This window comes from Pinus tabuliformis, chromosome 7, assembly GCF_031772625.1.
Source record: "Pinus tabuliformis cultivar Carrire ecotype Pingquan chromosome 7, CPIR1, whole genome shotgun sequence".
Taxonomy (NCBI): domain Eukaryota; kingdom Viridiplantae; phylum Streptophyta; class Pinopsida; order Pinales; family Pinaceae; genus Pinus; species Pinus tabuliformis.
The window spans coordinates 1582571069-1582595219 of NC_142293.1; the positions used below are offsets into that span (position 1 = coordinate 1582571069).

At 39.6% G+C, this 24151-nt stretch overlaps 4 pseudogenes; all 4 read right to left on the reverse strand.

Annotated features, from left to right (window-relative positions):
* Positions 1–7059: 7059 nt before the first annotated feature.
* Positions 7060–7806, reverse strand: LOC149254127 (uncharacterized; annotated as a pseudogene).
* A 200-nt stretch (positions 7807–8006) lies between these two features.
* On the reverse strand, positions 8007–8845 carry LOC149254128 (acyl-coenzyme A oxidase 4, peroxisomal pseudogene; annotated as a pseudogene).
* A 4215-nt stretch (positions 8846–13060) lies between these two features.
* Positions 13061–13852, reverse strand: LOC149254129 (uncharacterized; annotated as a pseudogene).
* A 158-nt stretch (positions 13853–14010) lies between these two features.
* The window catches only part of LOC149254130 (acyl-coenzyme A oxidase 4, peroxisomal pseudogene), a 30404-nt pseudogene continuing 20263 nt past the window's right edge, over positions 14011–24151 (reverse strand).

Here is a 24151-nt window from a genome sequence, read left to right on the forward strand (position 1 = left end):
GATCTCAAGGAAGGCATGCATGTTTGCATGCTCTAATTCATCTTTTGATGGAGACACGCTTACTTGGAACTCTTACCATGAAAATATGGTGCACTAAGTGATCAGGTTAGAGCTATGATTTGACAAAGTCCAACCAGATCAGATTTTTCATGTGTCCATATTCAAATTACCTTCTCTCCTCCTCCTATTCTATAAGCGAGATGAAAGGTGCGTCATTGTGTTGGTTATCGGGTTTTTGTTTTCAACTATTGTAGTGTATCTTTTTCAATATTCAATATAAGATAAATGAAATTGAGAGTTCAAATCTATGTATTTTCCATTCAAATTTTCCACTATATGTATTTGTAAATCAACCAACTTATATTTTCCTCTTTTTTATTGAAACTTTCAAGTTTTCAGCTACCTAGTATTTAGGTTATTCTTTCTAAGTGCGGAATCTACTTACCATTGTTAATGAAAATAAAGGGATATAAATGTAAAGGGGTATAAAAAATGTTAATGAAAAAATGGATACCTACTATATCTTGTGAAATTAGGGGATTTTTAAATCGCATTGGCAGGGGGTTAAATAAAGTTAATTTTAGAGGCATTTTCCAATATGTAGTTAAATTAAGGGTATTTTTTAGTATGCCACGAATGCATGTGTTATATTAGAGGTTCATTGAGTGAAGCCCCCATGATTGTCGGTGAGTATAGTAACGAACCAAGGGATGATTCAAAGTATATATTTTCAAATGTAGAAGCACAAGTGGCTAACTTCTCTCATAACATGGTCATTCTTATGGTAGCTCTAACGACAAGATCAAATATTTCATGGAGTTTGTTAGCTCAGACTCAAAAATTAGACAAAAAAAGAAATCTAGAGATGACAAGGACTTATAAAAGGAGTTGAATAAAGAGCTAGAAAAAGAGAGACCAAGTTCTAATGCCTTCATTTTTCGTAATATTTGTTTAAAATGAAGTAAATGCACATCTTAAACAATACCAATGTAGAACTTATGATGTAGATTTGCAACTACTCATGAAATTTTAATCAAAATCACAAGACATGAACCTACTCTACTGCTCTACAAAATTAAATTCACAATTTATAGCATCAATCATAAACATGCGGAGAGAAATAACACAAATTCACACAATATTTTCTTAAGGGAAAGCAATCTGCTAAAAACCCCAATTCTTGCTTGCATTAATCTGATGAATAAAGATGTATTACAATTTATTTGCACAAATGAGCACAACCTGTAAGTGAATAACCTATCTCTTTGCTCACTGATAAGCTCTAACCCAAACTTAGTCAATTTCTACTCTGCTTGAACCCCTATTTCCTTGTACAATTCCTTGAGAAATTAAAATACTCAAATTTTACATTATTACAGTTTTATTTAATTTCTAGATCTATAGATTTTACTGTAATTAATGCATGCATGCGAATGAAAATTATGGAGAAAAGTAGAGAACAAAAAAATAAGCTCACACAAACATAAGACACCAGCTATTCTCTATGGGAAACGATTTTGGGAGAAAACCCAACTGGAAGGTGAGCCCGCTTTGCTCTCTTTCTCTGTCTAGAAATATAGCTACAGGTACAAAGATGTAATGCATGTGGCTCATGGGCTACTACAGTGCACAGGTCCTCTCTGTGTCCTCTACCTCCTATCTCTCCTAGCTATCTTTTCTCAGTTATGGACAAAATGCTCTCGAAAGAATGGAATGCCTCTTCCTCCTAGTAGCCCGATTATAACATAGCCTGACAGCCTATTAGTGGTTAAGTTTGACTACATCAACTCCTAACTAGAGTTAAAAAATAGACTATTCTAGAGCATTTTAAATTATAATCATGTGGCTAGCCCCTTTTCCATTAATAATGGTGGCTGGTGCGACATCCTCCTGAACTATAGGTGTGAAAACAGGAAGGTCAACTTATGAGTGGAATAACTTTTGCATACAGACTCTGATTGATGTGCTTCTTGCGCCGTTGGAAAGGAATATGTGTGTAGAATAACCTAATAAGGTGCGAGGCTAAATTGGCAAATTTTTCCCCCAAAAAAAATGTCATTTGATGCTCAAATACTCTCGGGAGGTTTCAGGCCCGGTTTTGCCAAACTAGGTCCCGCTGGTAAAAATGGTCTCGTGAGTCGATTCATCCACTTTTTCTACTCCAAATACATCGAGATGGGTGAAAAAAATATAATGATCCATTTTGGATCATTCTACCTCTGCTTGAGTGTTATCGGGAAAACTAGTGTCCATTCAGAGCTGTTAGTCCCACTAAGACAGGTAGCTATCTTAGAAACAAACAAATTAACGTTACTTGTGTTTTCCTTTATGAGAGATAGATGAGAGAGAAGCAGAGAGTACCAACCTCAGTCTTTCACTTGGATTCTTGCTTGTTTCCTCCCCCCTTTGACAGAGCTTCGCCACTCTTTCCTCACTTGTCCCGCTTCAAAGAACACCTGTAGAGTCAAAACAACATAATACCATCAAAGCATAGAGATCTATAACCATAAACAATATAGGATCAGATGTATATTAACCATACAAATGCATACACCAATACAAGATTCAAAAATATACAAGAATATGGAGGAAAACTCAAATAGCTTTATTGATAGAAGTAGTAGAAGAGAGGATTACAACCCAGCGGTCTGACCTAGTGCCATCCTCCCAGCATGAAAGCCCTCTTCACCTCATGAAAAGCTAGATCACCCAACAATACAATGCTTCATAGAGAAACCAACAACACTTCCTTACAAAATACAAAATTCCAGCTTGTTGATCTCTAAGATGAGGGATCCATATATAGATATTTGTAGGTGGGTGAGTCAGCTTGTGGGATTTTGATTAGTGTCATTTCTCTGATAGTTCTTGGTTCCACTTGGAGATTTCATGATCTCTTACTCATCCCTAGGCGAATTCAAAGAGGCAAGTGTCAAGTGAGAAGTTTCTAGAAGATTCTCTGGGTTTCCACCTAGCAAACTGCCTCTACCATTTGTCTGTTCTCACTCATTGCACCCTACAAAAGGGATTTTCAGTATGCATCGCACCCTCAGCGTGGAGCAGTCTGTATGGTCTAGTTTTGACCAGTGGAGAACTTCTGGGAAATGATGTAATTAGCTGACCTTGTTCCTTTAGGGTATGAAACAACACTTGTAGGGGTTTAGAAGCCCCTGGTTTATGGACATATATGATTGGGGTTGCAGTGCCCAAATATGTCTATAACAGTTGCCCCCTAAAGCATGAGGTCGTAAATCTTCTGATGTGGGGTGAAATGCTTTATCATGAGGATCCAAGGTTTTTCGAACTGGAAGGTGACCTGTAATAAGATAAAATACAATACATTATCTTCATAATGTTTTCATGATCTAGCTGAGGCAGGCATTCCCATGCTCAACTTTATAAATTCATTTTCATGTACATAGGATAGACAATCGTTTGTGTGGGAGACTGATGATTCTGGTAGAGTCATCATCCCTTAGCTTGGATGATTATCTGTGCAGCTATGGAGTACATTTGATGTCTTTATTTTCCTGAATATATCACAGCCTAGATGGATGAAACTAGATCTGGGGTCTTCAAACTCGTTCAATCTTCGCTCAAAAGTACAAGTCGATCCATGTGAAAAGATGTTCTGGTGTCGAACATGGAAAGACATCGCTTGATTACCAGCCAATGATCTAAGCTGTTAACAGGCGCGAGAGGAATCACTAATAATGATAATGAACCTCAAGGTACTACAGTACAATTCACATGGTGTGAATACATGATTTGATGTCGAACACCACGCAAAATCTTTCGGTCGAAGGCCATTGATGTAAACCTGTCGCCAGAAGTGAGAAACTTGCCATTGAGGCATGTAAGCTTCAAAGTACTGAAAGGGTTGTTCCTAAGTCAACTTCTTGGATAATGAGCTGATGTCGACAAGAAGTGACCCGTAGTAGGAAGGCCTTAATGAATCCCACATCTACGACACGGAATGGAGCAAATGATTTTGTGGAGGTGAAAACAATCTAATGATACAAGGTTCAGGGTGGTGGTCATGAAAGATGGAGAGTGAAGATATTGCAGTGGATGAGATGTAAGCTGGGTTGGTGAATTCTCTGAGCGAATTCTCTTGAACATATCGGCGACACTGAAATGGATTGTTAGCGTTAACCCCAAAAATGGATGGTACGGGGGACCAATGGTGATATGACTGGTGAACGGAATAACCCAACCCGACTCAATCATGGTGATGGAGTGAAAGTGTCAAGTTCAAGAGCAACCTGCTACCAATGAATTTCTTCAAGTTTTCTTCCCAATTTTCTCCAGTCATTGTTGACTAGTACCTCTTTGTTTTTGTCAAGCTTGAGGAGGATAACATATGCTTGTTTTATAATTTTCCCTTCGGGCAAACCTGTCGCTATGTTTTAGCGAGCCTAGAGACAATGAAACTCGCTCTTGTCTATAATGGACAAGTTTTTCGCTATTGTTTTAACGAGTTTAATGACAAGGATAACTCGGTCCTTTTCAGTTTTAGAGATTCTGAAAAGAGACGAAAACGAAACTCCAGTAATCCTTTTTCGTTGTATAATCCCTTAAGCCCGAAAAAGTATAAAATAATATGAAAGGGATGATTTTTCCGATCACTTTAACGAGTTGAAAAATACAAGCGCTCGATCCTTTTGTGTAATGATCCCTCGGGTCCAAAAAGATTAAAATATAGAGTAGGGATGGCACTTCCAATCACTTTAACGAGTTAGAGAGGCCAATTGCTCAACAATCTTTTTATATTTTACGAGTCTAAAAAGAGCTTAAAAGAGACTCGTCTTTGAGGAACGAGTGATATTTTTGGGTAGCAACTGGTTCCAGGTAAGGTTTTGGAACTTTTCGATCACGACAATGTAAAGAAGATGGCTAACAGAATCACTCATCGCAGCTGTTCCTCAAAGGGTAAACAATCAAGTGGAAGCGTATGATCCGCTAAAAAGTGGAGGTGATGGTAAGAACACGAACAAGGCTCAACAGCTGATAATAATGCGATCACAAAGGTTATTTACCGAAAGTGGGTTCATTTTTTAATGATCTTGAACTCTGGGGGAACATATGCTCATAACTAGGTTTATTTTTTAACGAGCTTGAACTTTGCGGAAACATTGCTCGTAGCTGGGTTTATTTTTTAACAAGCTTGAACTTTGCGGAAACATTGCTTGTGATAATAGTCAGAGATGTTCGATTCACCATTAACACTATGTTCTCTTGATGGTCATACTACCTGTTCAATTGCTCCATCAAATTGATTAGAAATGTAAATACATGCTTGAAAAATGAGTTAAAAAACCAATACCTTACTTGAATTATGTGAACAGTAACATAAAAGTAGTTTTCACCTCTCACTTTACCATTTCATTCACATTTGGGATTATTGGAGCTCTGGAGGTGTTTTCCCCTCGATTTTCACTAGCTGATTCCAGGAGATTTTGTGGACTATTTTCGGCGCCGTCTGGACTAGGTAGGAGCTAACCTTGAGCTCTTCAATTACATTCTTTCCTTTTCTAATTCTGAACATGTTTTCGTGTTTTTCTGAGGCTATGGGGTTTGAACATTTTGTTCTCTCCCCATTGCACCTAGTACACATCGAAAAGTGTGATGGATACTAAGATGGCCATTAGCTAGTCAGTATGCATCCCTCCCAATACACAGCTAGGGTGCGATGGGCGCAAGGAGGAAAGTTTACGCACTGATTTTTCATGGAAATTTTGCCTGTTTTTGCCCAATCAGGATCCTAATTATTCTCTTGTTTGTTTTCCAAACATTCATCGGAGCAAGATGGTCGTTACATGGTGTGAACGTGAGCATAAAGAAGAGGATATGATTGCCTCACATGACTCGGGTATGATGACTGCATTGCGGAACTGTGGCTTGCTCAAATTCTTACGCATATCTAGCATGAGGCAACAAATCAACTTGTTTTAATATCTTCTCGATGCATGGGATCCTATCAACCAAGTGTTGTAGATTAGAGGTAAATCCATCCCTTTTACTGTTGAGGATATCTACTTTTTGACTGGTTTATCGAGGCGTGGTGCCCCTCTCTCACTATTAAGATCCGCCCTAGGGGGTGAATCTGTAAGGGATTACATTCGCCGATATTGTTGTTAGCGCTCGAATCTACCTCAGGCTGAAGGAAGGCGAGGTTCAAGGCAACATCAAACCAAGCTCAGCCTCATAACTAGCCCTACGAGGACAGGAGACGGCTCTCTCCAGTCAATCTCGATAAAATGAGAAATAGGGTGCGAGATGACTAAAAATGGGAACTGATTTTAGGCTAGTAAATAGATAGGAAAGGGGTAATTTGAAAAATGACTGGGTTTTCTGGGCTGTATGGGACAAGGACAGCATGAGCAAAGATTTAACCAAAGGCACAGGATATTTCATAAGGCGAGATAGGCATGAGGTTTTAGCAATCGAATGGAATTTACATGAGGTGAAAAGACTTTAAGAAAGCTTAAAAGGGCATTAATGTATGAATCCTTTCTAGGCAGAAGAAAATACATAAAATCTGAACACTTCCTCAAGGAAGAGCAATGACTGAATTCTACCTTTCTCACTTGAAAGTATTCAGCTGGAAACGATCATGAATGGACTACAAAACAACACATGATACATATGTAACAAAGAGAAAAACACATGCCAAAACTCATACCACAAGAATCTTATAAATCAGAGCTGCACCATTTAATTATTTCTCTGTCAAAACTGTACAGTGGTAATGCTGGATTTTTTCCTCCCACACTTTTTCTCAGAAACTCAGAACCATTTACACATAAATTTTCATACAATAAATAGACTCAGGAATGGGAAAACAGATCGATGAGAATAGGGGCCGTTTCACCTAAAATCATGAGAATAGGAAAAGTCTGCTCTAAAAAGGAGCAGCATTACATTTCGTTTGTTGATAACCAATTAAAAGACAGAATGTGGAACATAGACCCTTTGATTTTGCAACTGCAGTCAAAAATAGACCGTCGGTTTCCTATCTTTCTGCTGTGGTAAGTATTTTGCGTTTTAATTTAGGCTTTACGGTTTCTGGCTCTTCACCTTCTGCTCCTCAACATTGATCATCCGTTGCACATTCATTGCATGGTGGTTCAGATATTTCTCATCCATCTCCATTCTCCGTTCAAACAGATTACAATATTTTTCATGACGTTTCATCCGCCCCTCCTCAGCCATCTTAAGGTTTGAAATGATCATCTTATTGTTCTCAGACAAGGTTGCCTTAATGCCAGCTGTTTTTGATGATGATTTTCACTTTTTCCTTGGATATTGTTTATCTCTATCAGTAGAGGTATCACCAGGGCTCTGAAGTGGTGTCTCAGGCATTGTATTTTCATGCATTATCACATTCTTTGCAGGTGTAAGGAAATCTTCAAATGTTTCCATGATCTGATGCGGATGTATCAATAATCATATCTCCAACATCATTTCCTTTCTGGCCAAAATGTTTATTCATTGCATCATATAGTTCCTTGGTATAATTAGTTGGTAGTCTCTTGTCCATCTGTTCTTTTGGTGTCATGTTCCAGTAGCTGACATGACCTGGTGGAATATTTCTTTCATAATGTCTAATCTTCTTATAGTCAGGTAGAATATGTTTCCATATGTCATTTGAATAAAAACCAATTTTCAATAAAGTTAGCTTTTAAACTAAATTTCGCCTTTTTTTTTATAGAAAAGCCTGGATCATTTGGGAAAAGCATCCAGTAATATGCGTTTTCCTATTTTCACGTCTTGCAAAAGTTCTAGAAAGAGTTCGATTCCCATTAGCATCAAGGCACCTGTTGATTACTTTCTGCAGTAATTCATCTTCCTCATTTGTTGTCGGTAGCTAAGGTTTTTACATCTCTCTAGAAGCCACTTATTAACAATTGTGTCATTTTAAACAGATATTTGCAATCCTGGAAATGCAAGATGCCCAATTTCCTTGCGAAGATTTGGTGGTGTTGTATGATATCGTAAAGCAACTACCCAGGAAAATGAAAGTTTTCCATCCCACTGCTGTCAGATACCTCCTTAATTCTATCTTGGTTGATTTGGAAAGAATTTAGTGACACTCCAAACTGCTTTCTTTCCTGTAAATACCTGTGACACATATCATAGATGCCTATTGTGATACCAATGGGCTGCCAAGCAACCATCACACGTGATACAGCAAGCACCCTGTTTGTATCTTGAAAAGAATTGAGATCTCGCAAATCTATCTTCGTCAGTGACAAAAACACCTGTCAAAATAATGTCCCCATTCTGAACACACCTCAGCCCAATTTTATTCTTCATTTTCACTACCCTCAGCCCAGGAGCACCCTTTCTCACAACAAACCCGTTGATTTGATTTGCGGTTGTATTCCTGGCAAAAACTATAAGTATGTCTACAAAGGTGTTGTTTCCGATCCATTGTTTTTAGCCATCTAACTTCCAACCACCTTCCACCTTGGTTGTTGTTGTGTTCAAAGAGCTTGCATCACTGCCATAGTTGGATTCAATCAAAGCCCAACATGCTATAATATCAAGTCGAGCTGAAGCTGGTAGGTATTTTTTTTTCTTTTGATCCTCACTTCCACACATTGAAATTGTAACCATCATAAATGTAGAACAACTAGCATCTACCCTTGCAAGTTCAGTCATTGCAAGAGCACTCCCAAGAATAGATAGACCAGGGCAGCCATATCCCTTAATGGTGCCTCCAGCCACTTTAATGTTCGCGAGCTTTGGCACAATCTCAAATAGAAATTCTGCTCGTTCCCAGTACTTTACAATTACAGGGGCAATTTCTGTTTCTGCAACTTCCCTTACTTTCATACGAAGTGCCTTGGTCCACGAACATCATCACTTGCAAAACTTCGCGTAATAACCCACGCCACAGGGAGAGCATGGTAGTTTGAATCAAAGACGAGAAGAGTGTACAAAGGATACTTGAGCTTGTTAATTTCAAATGTTGTGTCAGCTGCTATGAGACTATTGTTACCAAAGCGAATCATTTGCTGCAATTGCCATTCTGTTTGAATACCCAGAATGAAGGAACCTGTATCAGAAGAATCCTGATAGAAAAACACATTCTTTGGATGTCTTTCAACTTCAGATTCGAACACTGGATAGATCATCCGGGTCCAATTCATATGTGGACCGCTTCTGAATTGAAGAACGTATGATAGCGCTGTCGAAAAGATGATTTGAATTGAAAAATCACAAAACAGTGATGAATGCAGGGTGAAAGGCTCAATGCGCCGCGCGCACTCCCAGTGCACCATGCTGGTTTGGTGCACCGCGCGCACACAAAAATGCACTGACAAATGATGCCCAGTGCGCCGCGCGCACTCTATGCGCCGCGCGCTCTTTGTATGCGTCGCGCGTTGACTGTCAGCACAATTCCGGCCTCAAAACAAAAAATTCGTCCTTTAACCCTTCAATTAGATCTTTTTGGATGCAAATGGCCCTTCAATCAATGAAAATATCTTGATGACTTTGATTTTGGCAAATTCACTTTGTAAAGTTGTAGAGTCTTGGCACTTTGACAACTTGGACACAAACTCTGATTTCTCGTTTCCTCTGACTTTTGGCCTTGAAATGATGACTTTTTCTTGATTGATTTCCTGCAGGTGTTGGAGCTGCTGAAACCGTGAAGACTTATTTCGATCCTCTCTACGTGCCTTTGGCATTGTTGAACATTCTGCAAACCAAGTTGTATAATTTTGGCATTCTAGCATTTGAATGCAAACTCTGTTTCGTTTGATTTTTCTTTGTCTCTTTGTGCTGATGATGTTCTTTCTGTTTGTGCTTTTGCAGGGATAGGAGAAGCTAAAGCTGCTACCATTGAAGAGCTGTACAACTTTGAAACACTTTGACAAATTACATATTTATTACAAAAACACATTTGATGATTTCTTCTTCAAAACAGGGTTTTGAAGAAGAATCAATCTCGCATTATTGACGATGACATTCCTGAAATAAAAACTTACTGAACCTCGCTCTGGCCTGCAAGCGTTATTTCACACTTCTGGAGAAAAAACCCTAGACTCAAGAATTAAAATGACTCTTTTTGACCAAAATGGCATTTGATGACTGCAAATGACGAGAAATGAACCTTGGTGAATTTGACTCTGACAGAGGACTGACAAGACTGAGTCTAACATTGGCTCCAATTGGGATGGCAGCTGCCACTCCGTGGAGGTGCCAAGAACTGCAGATCTTTGGGAGAGCAGACAGTGCCTTCATCCATTGGGCTATGGAGTCCATTATTCTGACAAACCAACATGACTCAATTTATTGACTGAAACTTGACTCAAACTGACTCAATGCAAACTAAAATGACTAAAAAACTTGACTCTAACAAACTAACTCAAAATGGCAAATACCTGGACTTAAAACTTAAAGCTTGGTGGTAGTACATGGCCACCTGTGTTTCTTACAAGACAATATATCCTCAAACTATATCAAAATGCCAATGCAACCAATCAAGAAGATGGCTTCTTGACTGATTCTTCCTATCAGATCTTCTGGTCAACAGTAGATGCTTGTAACTGGGTCTCCAAAAAGCTAATTTACCATGATCTCCTTCATCACTGAACACTACAATAATCACCTTCACTGCTGGCTGCAACAAACTTGCCAGAGGATCTTGAAAAACATGAAGATTTGCCATTGCCACCTCCTACTGAGAAAATGAGATGTCTTTTTCTCTTGCTTATGATTTTTCTTCATAAATAAGAACACGCTCCTGGTCTTCAAAAAATTCTGAACAAGTAGATGAGCAGATTTCCTCTTCAAAGAACGTTTCAGAACACGAAACATATGAAGAAGCATCTGAAATGGAATCCATAATGGTCTAGTCGGCTATAGTCTGAATATATTTCTGGTCATCTTGGCATGATATGACAGCCAGATTCTCATTACATTCATCACATTCATCAATCATGAGAAAAGCAACTTCAGATGATTCTTGAAACCCAACGCAATCCTTTATATCATCTACCACAAATTCATCTAGAGGAATGTTTTCACTTGAGCAAAGATCTGAGCTGACCAGATTATTTCTTCATGAAGACTGTGTTCTGATGACATGAGAACATTTGGATCCATAACCCTACCTTCTTCATCCCAGATGATTTTAACCGCAGATTTCTCTTTCATGGGACTTAGTACAAGGTTTTCTTGGTCATCAAAATCTGAAACTGAATCTGAAATGGGTGACTTGACATTATCACATTCTGTAATTAGAACTGGACTTCCTTGCATGCTGTCTTCTTCTATGGACAGATCTGAACCGACACTTTTTCTTTCATCACTTTCAGCCATATGGAACTCTTCAACCTACTGATCTATTTCATGTAATTCATGTTGACTGTCAAGATGCAAAATTCTTTCCTCTTCCACCGTACTACAATCTTGATCATGCTGCAAATTTTCATGATCATCTTCATGCTGCTGAAATGGGTTTTCACACAGGGCTTCCATGATCTCTTCATCCATGAAATTATCATCTTCATAATATTTTTCAAGGCTTTCAATAAAACCATCAGCGTATTTGCAACAGTCATGAACTAAATTTAATGCTGGATAAGAGTCTTCATACTTCTCAACGAACATGGCATGAAAATCCTTTAAACAGTAAATACAAGCAGGCGGCAAACTTTCATACCAAGATTGGGCTTCACCTTCTAGAGTGGCCATGAATATCTTCATTAAGCAATCTTCAGGAAAATCAACCTTCAACTTGCGAATATGCATGTGAAATCAAACTAGATGTAAAGCAGCGTCCTTCTTACCATCATCTTTAAACGTAGGCAAATTCCTTGACTAATCTACTTTTGGAATCTTATTTGGAAAGCCTGGAATGTGATTTCGGCTCATGGGAGCGTATCTTCTTGCAACCCGATCCATCTTGAAAACCTCAAAGCTATTGACCTCTCTACATTGGAGTCACCATGAAGCACCGATTGTTGGATTCTTCAGTGAATGGAGTCGCCAGGTGAATGATTTCAGCCGTCTTCTTATGTCTAATCATTGTTCACCATCAACCATCAGATCTGAGCTTGATAGATGTACTAGGGCCAAACAATCTTCAAGCAAACCATTTTGTTCCCCAGTATGGTCGCCACTATGTTAGCGCTCGAATCTACCTCAGGCTGAAGGAAGGCGAGGTTTAAGGCAACATCAAACCAAGCTCAGCCTCGTAGCTAGCCCTACGAGGACAGGAGAGGGCTCTCTCCAGTCAATCTTGATAAAATGAGCAATAGGGTGCGAGATGACTAAGAATGGGAACTGATTTTAGGCTAGTAAATAGATAGGAAAGGGGTAATTTGAAAAATGACTAGGTTTTTTGGGATGTATGGGACAAGGACAGCATGAGCAGAGATTTAACCAAAGGCACAGGATATTTCATAAGGCGAGATAGGCATGAGGTTTTAGCAATTGAATAGAATTTACATGAGGTGAAAAGACTTTAAGAACGCTGAAAAGGGCATTAATGTATGAATCCTTTCCAGGCAGAAGAAAATACATAAAATCTAAACACTTCCTCAAGGCAGAGCAATGACTGAATTCTACCTTTCTCACTTGAAAGTATTCAGCTGGAAACGATCATGAATGGACTGCAAAACAACACATGATACATATGTAACAGAGAGAAAAACACATGCCAAAACTCATACTGCAAGAATCTTATAAATCAGAGCTGACCATTTAATTATTTCTCTGTCAACTCTACAGTGGTAATGCTGGAAATTTTCCTCCCACACTTTTTCTCAGAAACTCAGAACCCTTTACACATAAATTTTCATACAATAAATAGACTTAGGAATGGGAAAACAGATCAATGAGAATAGGGGCCGTTTCACCTAAAATCATGAGAATAGGAAAAGTCTGCTCTAAAAAGGAGCAACGTTACATTTCATTTGTTGATAACCAATTAAAAGACAGAATGTGGAACATAGACCCTTTGATTTTGCAACTGCAGTCAAAAATAGACCGTTGGTTTCCTATCTTTCTGCTGTGGTAAGTATTTTGCGTTTTAATTTAGGCTTTACGGTTTCTGGCTTTTCACCTTCTGCTCCTCAACATTGATCATCCGTTGCACATTCATTGCATGGTGGTTCAGATATTTCTCATCCATCTCCATTCTCCGTTCAAACAGATTACAATATTTTTCATGACATTTCATCCACCCCTCCTCAGCCATCTTAAGGTTTGAAATGATCATCTTATTGTTCTCAGACAAGGTTGCCTTAATGGCAGCTGTTTTTGATAATGATTTTCACTTTTTCCTAGGATATTGTTTATCTCTATCAATAGAGGTATCACCAGGGCTCTAAAGTGGTGTCTCAGGCATTGTATTTTCATGCATTATCACATTCTTTGTAGGTGTAAGGCAATCTTAAAATGTTTCCATGATCTGATGTGGATGTATCAATAATCATATCTCCAACATCATTTCCTTTCTGGCCAAAATTTTTATTCATTGCATCATATAGTTCCTTGGTATAATTAGTTGGTAGTCTCTTGTCCATCTGTTCTTTTGGTGTCATGTTCTAGTAGCTGACATGACCTGGTGGAATATTTCTTTCATAATGTCTAATCTTCTTATAGTCAGGTAGAATATGTTTCCATCTGTCATTTGAATAAAAACCAATTTTCAATAAAGTTAGCTTTTAAACTAAATTTCGCCTTTTTTTTTTTTTGAGCAAAGCCTGGACCATTTGGGAAAAGCGTCCAACAATATGTGTTTGCCTATTTCCACATCCTGCAAAAGTTCTAGAAAGAGTTCGATTCCCATTAGCATCAAGGCACCTGTTGATTACTTTCTGCAGTAATTCATCTTCCTCATTTGTTGTCGGTAGCTAAGGTTTTTACATCTCTCTAGAAGCCACTTATTAACAATTGTGTCATTTTCAACAGATATTTGCAATCCTGGAAATGCAAGATGCCCAATTGCCTTGCGAAGATTTGGTGGTGTTGTATGATATCGTAAAGCAGCTACCCAGGAAAATGAAAGTTTGCCATCCCACTGCTGTCAGATACCTCCTTAATTCTATCTTGGTTGATTTGGAAAGAATTTAATGACACTCCAAACTGCTTTCTTTCCTGTAAATACCTATGACACATATCATAGACACCTATTGCGATACCAATGGGCTGCCAAGCAACCATCACACGTGATACAGCAAGCACCCTGTTTGTATCTTGAAAAGAATTGATATCTCACAATCTATCTTCGTCAGCAACAAAAACACCTGTCAAAGTAATGTCCCCATTCTGAACACACCTCAGCCCAATTTTATTCTTCATTTTCGCTACCCTCAGCCCAGGAGCACCCTTTCTCACAATAAACCCATTGATTTGATTTGTGGTTGTATTCCTGGCAAAAACTATAAGTATGTCTGCAAAGGTACTGTTTCCGATCCATCGTTTTTGGCCATCTAACTTCCAACCACCTTCCACCTTGGTTGCTGTTGTGTTCAAAGAGCTTGCATCACTGCCATAGTTGGATTCAATCAAAGCCCAACATGCTATAATATCAAGTCGAGCTGAAGCTGGTAGGTATTTTTTTTCTTTTGATCCTCACTTCCACACATTGAAATTGTAACCATCATAAATGTAGAACAGCTAGCATCTACCCTTGCAAGTTCAGTCATTGCAAGAGCACTCCCAAGAATAGATAGACCAGGGTAACCATATCCCTTAATGGTGCCTCCAACCACTTTAATGTTCGCGAGCTTTGGCACAATCTCAAATAGAAATTCTGCTCATTCCCAGTACTTTACAATTACATGGGCAATTTTTGTTTCTGCAACTTCCCTTACTTTCATACGAAGTGCCTTGGTCCACGAACATCATCACTTGCAAAACTTCACGTAATAACCCACGCCATAGGGAGAGCATGGTAGTTTGAATCAAAGACGAGAAGAGTGTACAAAGGATACTTGAGCTTGTTAATTTCAAATGTTGTGTCAGCTGCTATGAGACTATTGTTACCAAAGCAAATCATTTGGTGCGATTTCCATTCTGTTTGAATACCCATAATGAAGGAACCTGTATCAGAAGAATCCTGATAGAAAAACACATTCTTTGGATGTCTTTCAACTTCAGATTCGAACACTGGATAGATCATCTGGGTCCAATTCATATGTGGACCACTTCTGAACTGAAGAATGTATGATAGCGCTGTCGAAAAGATGATTTGAATTGAAAAATCACAAAACAGTGATGAATGCAGGGTGAAAGGCTCAACGCGCCGCGTGCACTCCCAGTGCGCCACGCTGGTTTGGTGTGTCACGCACACACAAAAATGCACTGACAAATGATGCCCAGTGCGCCACGCGCGCTCTATGCGCCGCGCGTTGACTGTCAGCACAATTCCGGCCTCAAAGCAAAAAATTCTTCCTTTAACCCTTCAATTAGATCTTTTTGGATGCAAATGGCCCTTTAATCAATGAAAATATCTTGATGACTTTGATTTTGGTAAATTCACTTTGTAAAGTTGTAGAGTCTTGGCACTTTGACAACTTGGACACAAACTCTGATTTCTCATTTCCTCTGACCTTTGGCCTTGAAATGATGACTTTTTCTTGATTGATTTTCTGTAGGTGTTGGAGCTGCTGAAACCATGAAGACTTATTTCGATCCTCTCTACGTGCCTTTGGCATTGTTGAGCATTCTGCAAACCAAGTTGTATAATTTTGGCATTTTGGCATTTGAATGCAAACTATGTTTCGTTTGATTTTGCTTTGTCTCTTTGTGCTGATGATGTTCTTTCTGTTTGTGCTTTTGCAAGGATAGGAGCAGCTAAAGCTGCTACCATTGAAGAGTTGTACAACTTTGAAACACTTTGACAAATTACATATTTATTACAAAAACACATTTGATGATTTCTCCTTCAAAACAGGGTTTTGAAGAAGAATCAATCTCACATTATTGATGATGACATTCCTGAAATAAAAACTTATAGAACCTTGCTCTGGCCTGCAAGCATTATTTCACACTTCCGGAGACAAAACCCTGGACTCAAGAATTAAAATGACTCTTTTTGACCAAAATGGCATTTGATGACTGCAAATGACGAGAAATGAACCTTGGTGAATTTGAATCTGACAGAGGACTGACAAGACTGAGTCTAACAAATGTAAAGATGGATCTCAGTTGAGCAGGGACAGAAATATCAGCATTAGAGATGTCACTGACTGGTCCTTCAGGACTATCTTATTCACCTTTTCTAGATTGGCTGGTATCGCGACTCTTCACTTAGCCAACAGGTCCTATATGCAGTATGCCTTGGAATGCCTTGAACCAAAGGTATTCAACTGGTGTGATGCAGTACTTCCGGTGATAAAAGAATAGCTTACCAAGGTGAAGAACGGAAGATCCAAGAACTTTGGTTATGGTTCTATTCTGACCACTTTCGCCTTGGAGAAGATCCCACTGATGCAGCCACAATACATTTCACTCAGACTGCTAGCACTGACAGAGCCACGAATGCAAAGATGGGTTGATCTTATGGCCAGACATGCTGGTCAGTCATAGATTTCATTCTCTGATGCCTTCTTCGAGTGGTTCAACTGTCAACAGATGGTTTATGCCAAGTATCCATATGCCGGGATGGATTTCCGGGGCGACCTAGATTTGGTGCTGCCGGCTGGCGAGCAGTGGGGTGTTATAGGTAAAAATATCTGACCATATCTCTATTTATTGCTTTTATAATGTTCTTTTGTTTTCTTAAATGTTATCAATACTAATCAGACCCATGTATTTGTGCAGATATTGGACCAGTGCAACCAACAGTGTGCCCGAGGGTAGCAGCTGTCGTCCCAACAGGAGAGGCTGTAGGGAGGGTTGTCCTTCGTGATCTGGATGTAGCCGAGACCCTTGTAGTATTGCAGGATCAAATCAAGGGCCTCACCCTTGGTATTCAAGATGTGAGGACCGACGAGTTACCTCTGATATTACAGCGCCATACTACTGGCGTGCCGAGTCGCTAGACTAGGCTCTTACGTATGATCGCACAGGTGGTGACTTGTTATCACCAGCACCATTAGTCTAGGGTGCTTTCCTACATTTTTGATTTTTTGGGTCGTATGACCGATTTTGGCCTGGACACAGAACATTTTGTAAAATCTATAAACAGTTATATATATATTTTATTTTCAGACATTTATTTTGGTTAAGTTATATGATCCTGATGCAAATGTTGATTGAAATGCTTTTCTTCTATAAATGCTGCAAATGTTTATCTAACAGATAATTTGCTAATGAATCAGTTAATGTGTTTAAGCTTTTGGAAATGTGTTGATATTGAATAGAATCAAACTGCCTTTCCAAAATCCTGACCCTTAGGAACATACGATAGATAGCTAGATTCTGAACGGAATAGATTCCAGTGAGTTGTAGGATGACGAGTTGTGAGTCTAGCCTGACAACAAGTCGGCGTATGCCATGTGCGATGGCATCATAGAGAAGTTCGATCAACGCGCTATACTCAGCGATGTTGTTTGTTGCCCGACCAATACATACCGCTCTGAAACTCACTAACTTGCCGCTTGGATTAAAAATGGCCCAAGCTGCAGAAGATAGGTTCCACGTACTATGACTAGCTCTATCAGCGTATCCAACAAATGAATCCAATAGGTTTGACATATGCAACAAATGAAAAAGTGGATTACCTAACCAAAATGATCACTCTTGACGAAAACAAAAATGTAACAAAAGCATACAAAGAGATTACTACACTTAGTCAAGCATAGTAACACTTAAGGTACAACCCGTTTCGGGGTTGCGACAGTGGAATCCCATTGTAATCTACTAGCTCATAGGATCCTTTTGCTAAGACTTGCTTAAAAATGTAGGGACCCATCCACAATGATTGGAACTTTCCTGCTCCCAATTTATCGGATTCCTGATCGTAGAGGAAGACCAGGTCACCTTCTGAGAAGACACGGGGCTTGACATTCTTGTCAAATTGTGCCTTGACTCGTTTCTTATGAGCTTCATTGGCCAAGGTGGCATCACGACGGGTTTCATCTAGTTGGATTAATTCCAAGAAACGAGCCTCTTCCTCTGAAGTTCCGGGGAGAAGGTCGACTGCGAGCTTGAGAGATGAAATTTCTCACTGAATTGAAAGACCGCTTCCAGGCCATACACCAGCTCAAACAGTGTAAATCCGGTTGCATTTCTTACCAATATCTGGTATGCCCACAAGGTCGAATATAGGATTAGGCGCCAACTCCGTTTATGGACTCCAATCATCCTTTGCAACATGCGCTTCAGGACTTTGTTGATCGCTTCAACTTGTCCGTTAGCTTGCGGATAATACAGAGTAGAACTGTCATGGGATAGTCCTAATTTGGCAGCCAATTCAACCATCATGTGATTGCAGAAATGCGATAAATGATCTGTGACTATAGCTTGTGGAACACCAAATCTAGAGACTACATGATTGAAAAAGAAAAGAGCAACCGTTTCACCGTTGGTGTTTAATGTAGGCATCGCCTCAGCCCATTTTGTAAAATAGTCAACTACGACTATGATATACCCATGCCCCCCGGCCGAGGTGGGGTTACATGTCATGAAATCTATGCCCCATTTGGTGAATGGCCCAACAACAACTACTGGATGCAGAGGTGCAGGTGGTATTTTGGTTTTGCGGTTAAAGATTTGACAAGCATGGCAACTTCTGACTGCGGTTATGCAATCATTGAACATTGTTGGCCAAAAGTAACCTGCTTGTGAAATCTTTTGCGTCGTAGCATAACCAAATTGATGCCCCCCACATGTGCCTAAATGACATTCATTCAAGACTCTTTCGGCCTCCTCATGGGTGAGGCACCTTTGCAGAACTGTATCGATACCACGACAGTAAAGTGTATCACCGATGATCATGTAGTCTTTTGCTTGGTATCGAGTACATCGTTGTTCTGAGCGACAGGTGTTAGGCCTATATGTTTGGGTTTTGAGATAGATGATTAATCTCCATACCATGGATCGCTCGACGATATCAGAAACAAAGATTCATCCACAATTCATGCTTTGGATGTTGAATCATTGGACGATGATGGGAAGTCGCATAGTAACTCCGCGAAAACTAGAGATTTCTTTGATTTGGATTTTACAAATTCCAGATCAAAATATTGCAAAATGGCTATCCATTTCAAATATTTTCCCCCAAGTAACTGACGCGACAGAATGTAAGTCATAGGGTTGCAATCTGACAAAATGGTTGTTTTGCGAAAGAGGATATAATGTCGAAATCTCTGGATTGCTTGAATAGCTGCAAGAGCCAGCTTTTCAACACAGGAGTACTTTCTCTCTGTATCATTTAAGTTTCGACTTAAATAATAGACAAGATGTTCGATTCCATTGTCTTCTTGAACTAAAACCATTGCGATGGTCGTATCTGCTGCAGCTAGACACAGGTTAAAGTCTTTTTGATTGTCAGGAGTGCACATTAATGATGCTTTTATTAGGGATTCCTTTAGAGCATCAAAGGAAGCTTGCGCACCCTGATCCCAGTTAAAGGGCACTTCTTTTTTCAAAATACGTGTATAACCTTTAGCAAGTTCGGTGTAATTTGGAATGAACCTCCTCAGAAAGTTTGCTTTCCCTTGGAGTTTCTGAATCTGAAGCAAATTTGAAGGTGGAGGCATATCGATGATCACCTGAACCTTACATGGGTCGAGCCGAATCCCATCCTTAGAAACTACGAATCCAAATAAATGACCAAAACTGACACAGAACACACACTTGTGTGGATTGAGTCGTATCTTGTAGTGTCGACAACGTAGAAATATAGCTCTCAAATGCCGCAGATGATCAGTCTGCTTTCACGAATGAGCCGGTATATCATCAAGATATGGTTGAACAATGTTCTTGATGTCATGGAAGGCATAATTCATAGCCCTCTGAAAAGTTGCCCGTGCATTCTTTAAACTGAAAGGTAGCTTGCGGCACGCGAATGTGCCCCATGGACATATAAATGCAGTTTTTGACTGGTCCTGTGGGTGGATATTAATTTGATTATACCCGAAAAACCCATCCATGAATGAAAAGATTTTGCATCCGGCGCATTCATCAATTATCTGGTCAATGAAGGGTGTAGGGTAGTTGTCCTATGGACAAGCTTGATTTACATCCCTGTAATCAACGCACACTCTAATCGTTCCTTTTTTTATCACAGGAACAATATTCAATACCCAATCAGTTAGAGGAATTGGGTAAATGAAACCAGCATGTAAAAAAATTTCAACTTCTGCTTTGATGGCAACAACTTTCTTCGGGTGCACCTGCCAAAGCCGTTGTTGTACCGGTTTGACATCTGGATACATCTTGATTTCGTGTTCAACTATACTTGAGTCAATGTCTAGGATTTCTTCATATGACCATGCAAAGACATCTCTGAACTCGTGAAAGAGAGCATAATATATTTCTAGTTCTGAAGAAGAACAAGATTTGCCGACATGAATATTTTCTACAACATCTGGTTTGGTCGAGATATTTATGGTGATATTTTCTTCAATATTGGACAGATTTCGCTCGGAATCCACCGTATTTATAGGATTTGATAGAAAATCAAAAACTAAAGGATGATTAAGGTCGCTGGAACAATCTTCATGGTAATCCAGAAGATGGGAACGATGGTGGAAATCTTCCCATGGTGCATCTCCTATCATCATTGACTCAACAATTCCTTCGTCTGTAGAATGTACATACAACCAAGGATCTGAAGAGGTACCATATTCCTTAGACCTATCTATCAAAATACTCAATGAGCGTTGATTTGGGTTTGCCGCCCAGGCCAAGAAAATTGATTGCTACAAAATTTCTATTGGGCTTGGAGGCAATACTTGTTGATGATCCATGTTAACAAAATTTTCAGAAATCTTCTAAATCGTTGTAGATATAGAAGATATCATATTGCAGGTTTCCACCGTGGCCACTTCTGCCAGATTATTTGGAGGCAGTAGGGAAAAAGTACCCATTAAGGTAGGGTCTTTTAGGAGGCCTACTCCGATATTTTGAAGTGATTGAGAACTTCCATGGATCATTGGAATGCTTCCCGTAACTTGTGAATTGTTGGGGAGGAAGGTTTGTTGATCAACGATTGTAATTCCTCCTTGAAAAGGAAATGCAATCTTTCTAAAGCATGTTGACACAACTACAACCATAGCATAAATCCAGGGCCTTCCCAGTAGGATATTGTAATCGAGGTTTCCATCGATAACTTTGATGTCAATTTCTACTGTTTTGCCCCCCAATTCAACTTGCAAGTTACTTAAGATCCTGTACGGGGTGTATGTTTGTCCATCAAATGCTTTTAATGTCGTTGATGATCACGACAAGGGTGGTGAGCCTAAATTTTTCTAGCAACTCATTGACATAATGCATGTAGATGCCCCCTCATCAATAATTGTTCGATGAACACTTTTGTTGAGGGCTTTCACTTGGATGAGGAAAGCGAGCTGAGCTAGTAACTGAGGTTCGTATCCTTTATGATTAAAGGCCACAAGATTGGAATCCGTTGGGTCAATCCCACCTTTTGCTGATAATAGAGCTTGCTTTTGGGAGGGGCAATTTTGCAGTACTTCAAGTGTCGACATAGCGGATGGCGATTGGGCCAGATCCTCTACAATATTATAATTATGTGCTACTCAAGCACGAGGATTAAATGCCAATTTGTGTACTACTCCCTTTGGTGGCTTTATCGTTAGCTCAGGAATGATGGGTGGTGCAACTTCGGTTGAAGTTGTTGTCGAACTACTTGGTTGATCTGCAGCCTTGTTATTCAACAGTTGTGGATTCCCGTAATCTTTATTCCTTGTCGATATCAGAGCATCATTTTGTTTTCTCGAAATGGACAACATAAGCACTTGGGATGGAGAAGCATTGTCTCTAGCAACCAAATTGGTTTCTGGGTTTGGAAACGGGTCGGTCAATACCACTGAGGTTTTTGAACTCTTAAAGAACTTCTTAATCTCAATTTTATGTGAACAATCTCTCATCTAATGGTCTTCATCGCATGTGAGACATGGCCGTCTAGGTTTATTTTGCCCAAAAGGGTTTTCAGAAGATTTTTCAGGAGACGAATCATCCTGTTTCTTCTTTTTGCCTTTCTTTTTATTCTTGCCCCCTAGTTGCTTCAGTTCTTTTCCTTTGTCGGTCAACATGGCATTAACCTCTGAGGCAAGAAGTTTTTCATTTGCCTTTTTACTGGAAAGTACAAGGGCTTTACCAGATGAGGCCTTCGCAGTTTGTGTACTTGAGGTACCAATCATGCCGTCACTGGCATGACAGTCCCTGTTTGATTTAGAAGGAGGAGGAACAGAAAACTTCGGTCTAGGAGCATCAGGAATTTTGTCATAAAGCATGCCAGACTAGGTATAGATCAAGTCTAGATATTGCACACGAGCAATGACTTTCTCTTTAGTGACAACTCCTCCCTTGGCCACATCTTCTGTAATAGAAGGTAACAATGACTTTATAAACCACTCAGCTAACAAGTAATCAGGAACATATGTCTTTACCATTCTACGACGATGTTGCCACTTGTGAATATGATCAGATATGTGAATGGCTGTCGTCTGCTCAAAATTGGTAAGAAGCTCTGTTCTTGTTTTGTACCTTATGGGTAACTGAAAATGGGTTAAAAAGGTGGTGGCAAGGGCGTTGAAGTTATCAAATGAAGTCCTAGGCAATTCGAAGTACCATTTTGCTACCATACCAGTTAATGTTTGCTAAAAATGGCGAGGCCTAATCAAATCATCATTGAGAGTGTTGGACGAACACCACAGATGAAAGGTCATCACATGATTCAATGGATCTTCACCTAGATTTCCATTGAATTTAGGAATATCTGATGGAATTTTATGAGGAATCGTTGGCCACCACGGGGCATAAGCAATTGGATCATTTGTTAGCTGATTCAGATCTGATAATTCTAAAGTTTCTACGAAAGGAAACTGTTGATTCAAGTTTGGCGAAGCATAGCCAGGATAAGATGGGATCGCCTGAGCCGTGGGTCTTTGCATACCAACATAATGTATTTGATGTTGATAACTTTGATAAGGTTGATGGGCGTAACCATTATAATATGATTGTTGTTAACCATTTTGAATATACGGCTGCCCATTACCTGCAAATCTTTGTTGCTCAAGTCCTCGGTAAGCTTGCTAGAACTGCTGTTGTTGATATTGCACTGGCCTTAGCTGCGAGACCATTTACTCTTGTCCAATACTGGATGTTTGACCAAGATGAGGGGTTATAGTACCCGTTTGAGCCTGAGTCACTTCAGTTAAGGAGCCACTAATCAGCGGTTGTGATTAAGTCGCGGAGATAAGAGGCTGTTGTATTACGACCTGAGAGACTAGAGGTTGACATACAACAGGCAGCACTTGTACTTGCGACACCATCACAATAGCCGGTGTAGTGGGAATGTTCGATACAGGTTGATTTTCTTGCATTGAATATACAACTCTCGGCTGTTGAGGAAGTATTGGTACCCAATCACTGGATGTGATTCCAGTTTGGCCTGAATTCTGTTGTGAACTCTCATATGGTTGTTCTCCTAGAGGGAACAATGAAAAGGCATATTGCCCCCCATATGGCGGTAATCTAGTGTTCAAAGGGAAAATTGGCCTTTGGAGACTGGAATGCCCAAAGTGATACTGTTGTGAACGATCAATTTGCTGAGACTCAACATAAGAAATTCCAGATAAGGTTCTGGATGAACAAATAGGAATAGACCATACTGTCAAAACAGTCCCTAGGTGGACTCCATCTAGTGGTTGAGAACTAGTTGGGACAGATGGTACACCAGCGAACATTGTCGGAGTGGTGACAGGAGGTTCTGCTGCTGCTGTATCGGATGACACAGTCTTAGATGTCAATGGTTGTTCAGACATATCGAGTCTATCCAAAAAGATTTCCTAGTGATTCTATAGGAAATTGCGATGAAGGGTGACTAAATTTTGTAGTAGAAGGATATAGGTGGATCCTAGTTCCAAAATGCAATGGAGTACTGGATGGAAGATCCTCCATAATCTCTTCTATAGCAATCAATCCAAGTGGAAGAGGTAGACCGTCAGGTCCATAAAATATTTCTGGTGTCAAAGAAGGTATAAACTCTGCAGCG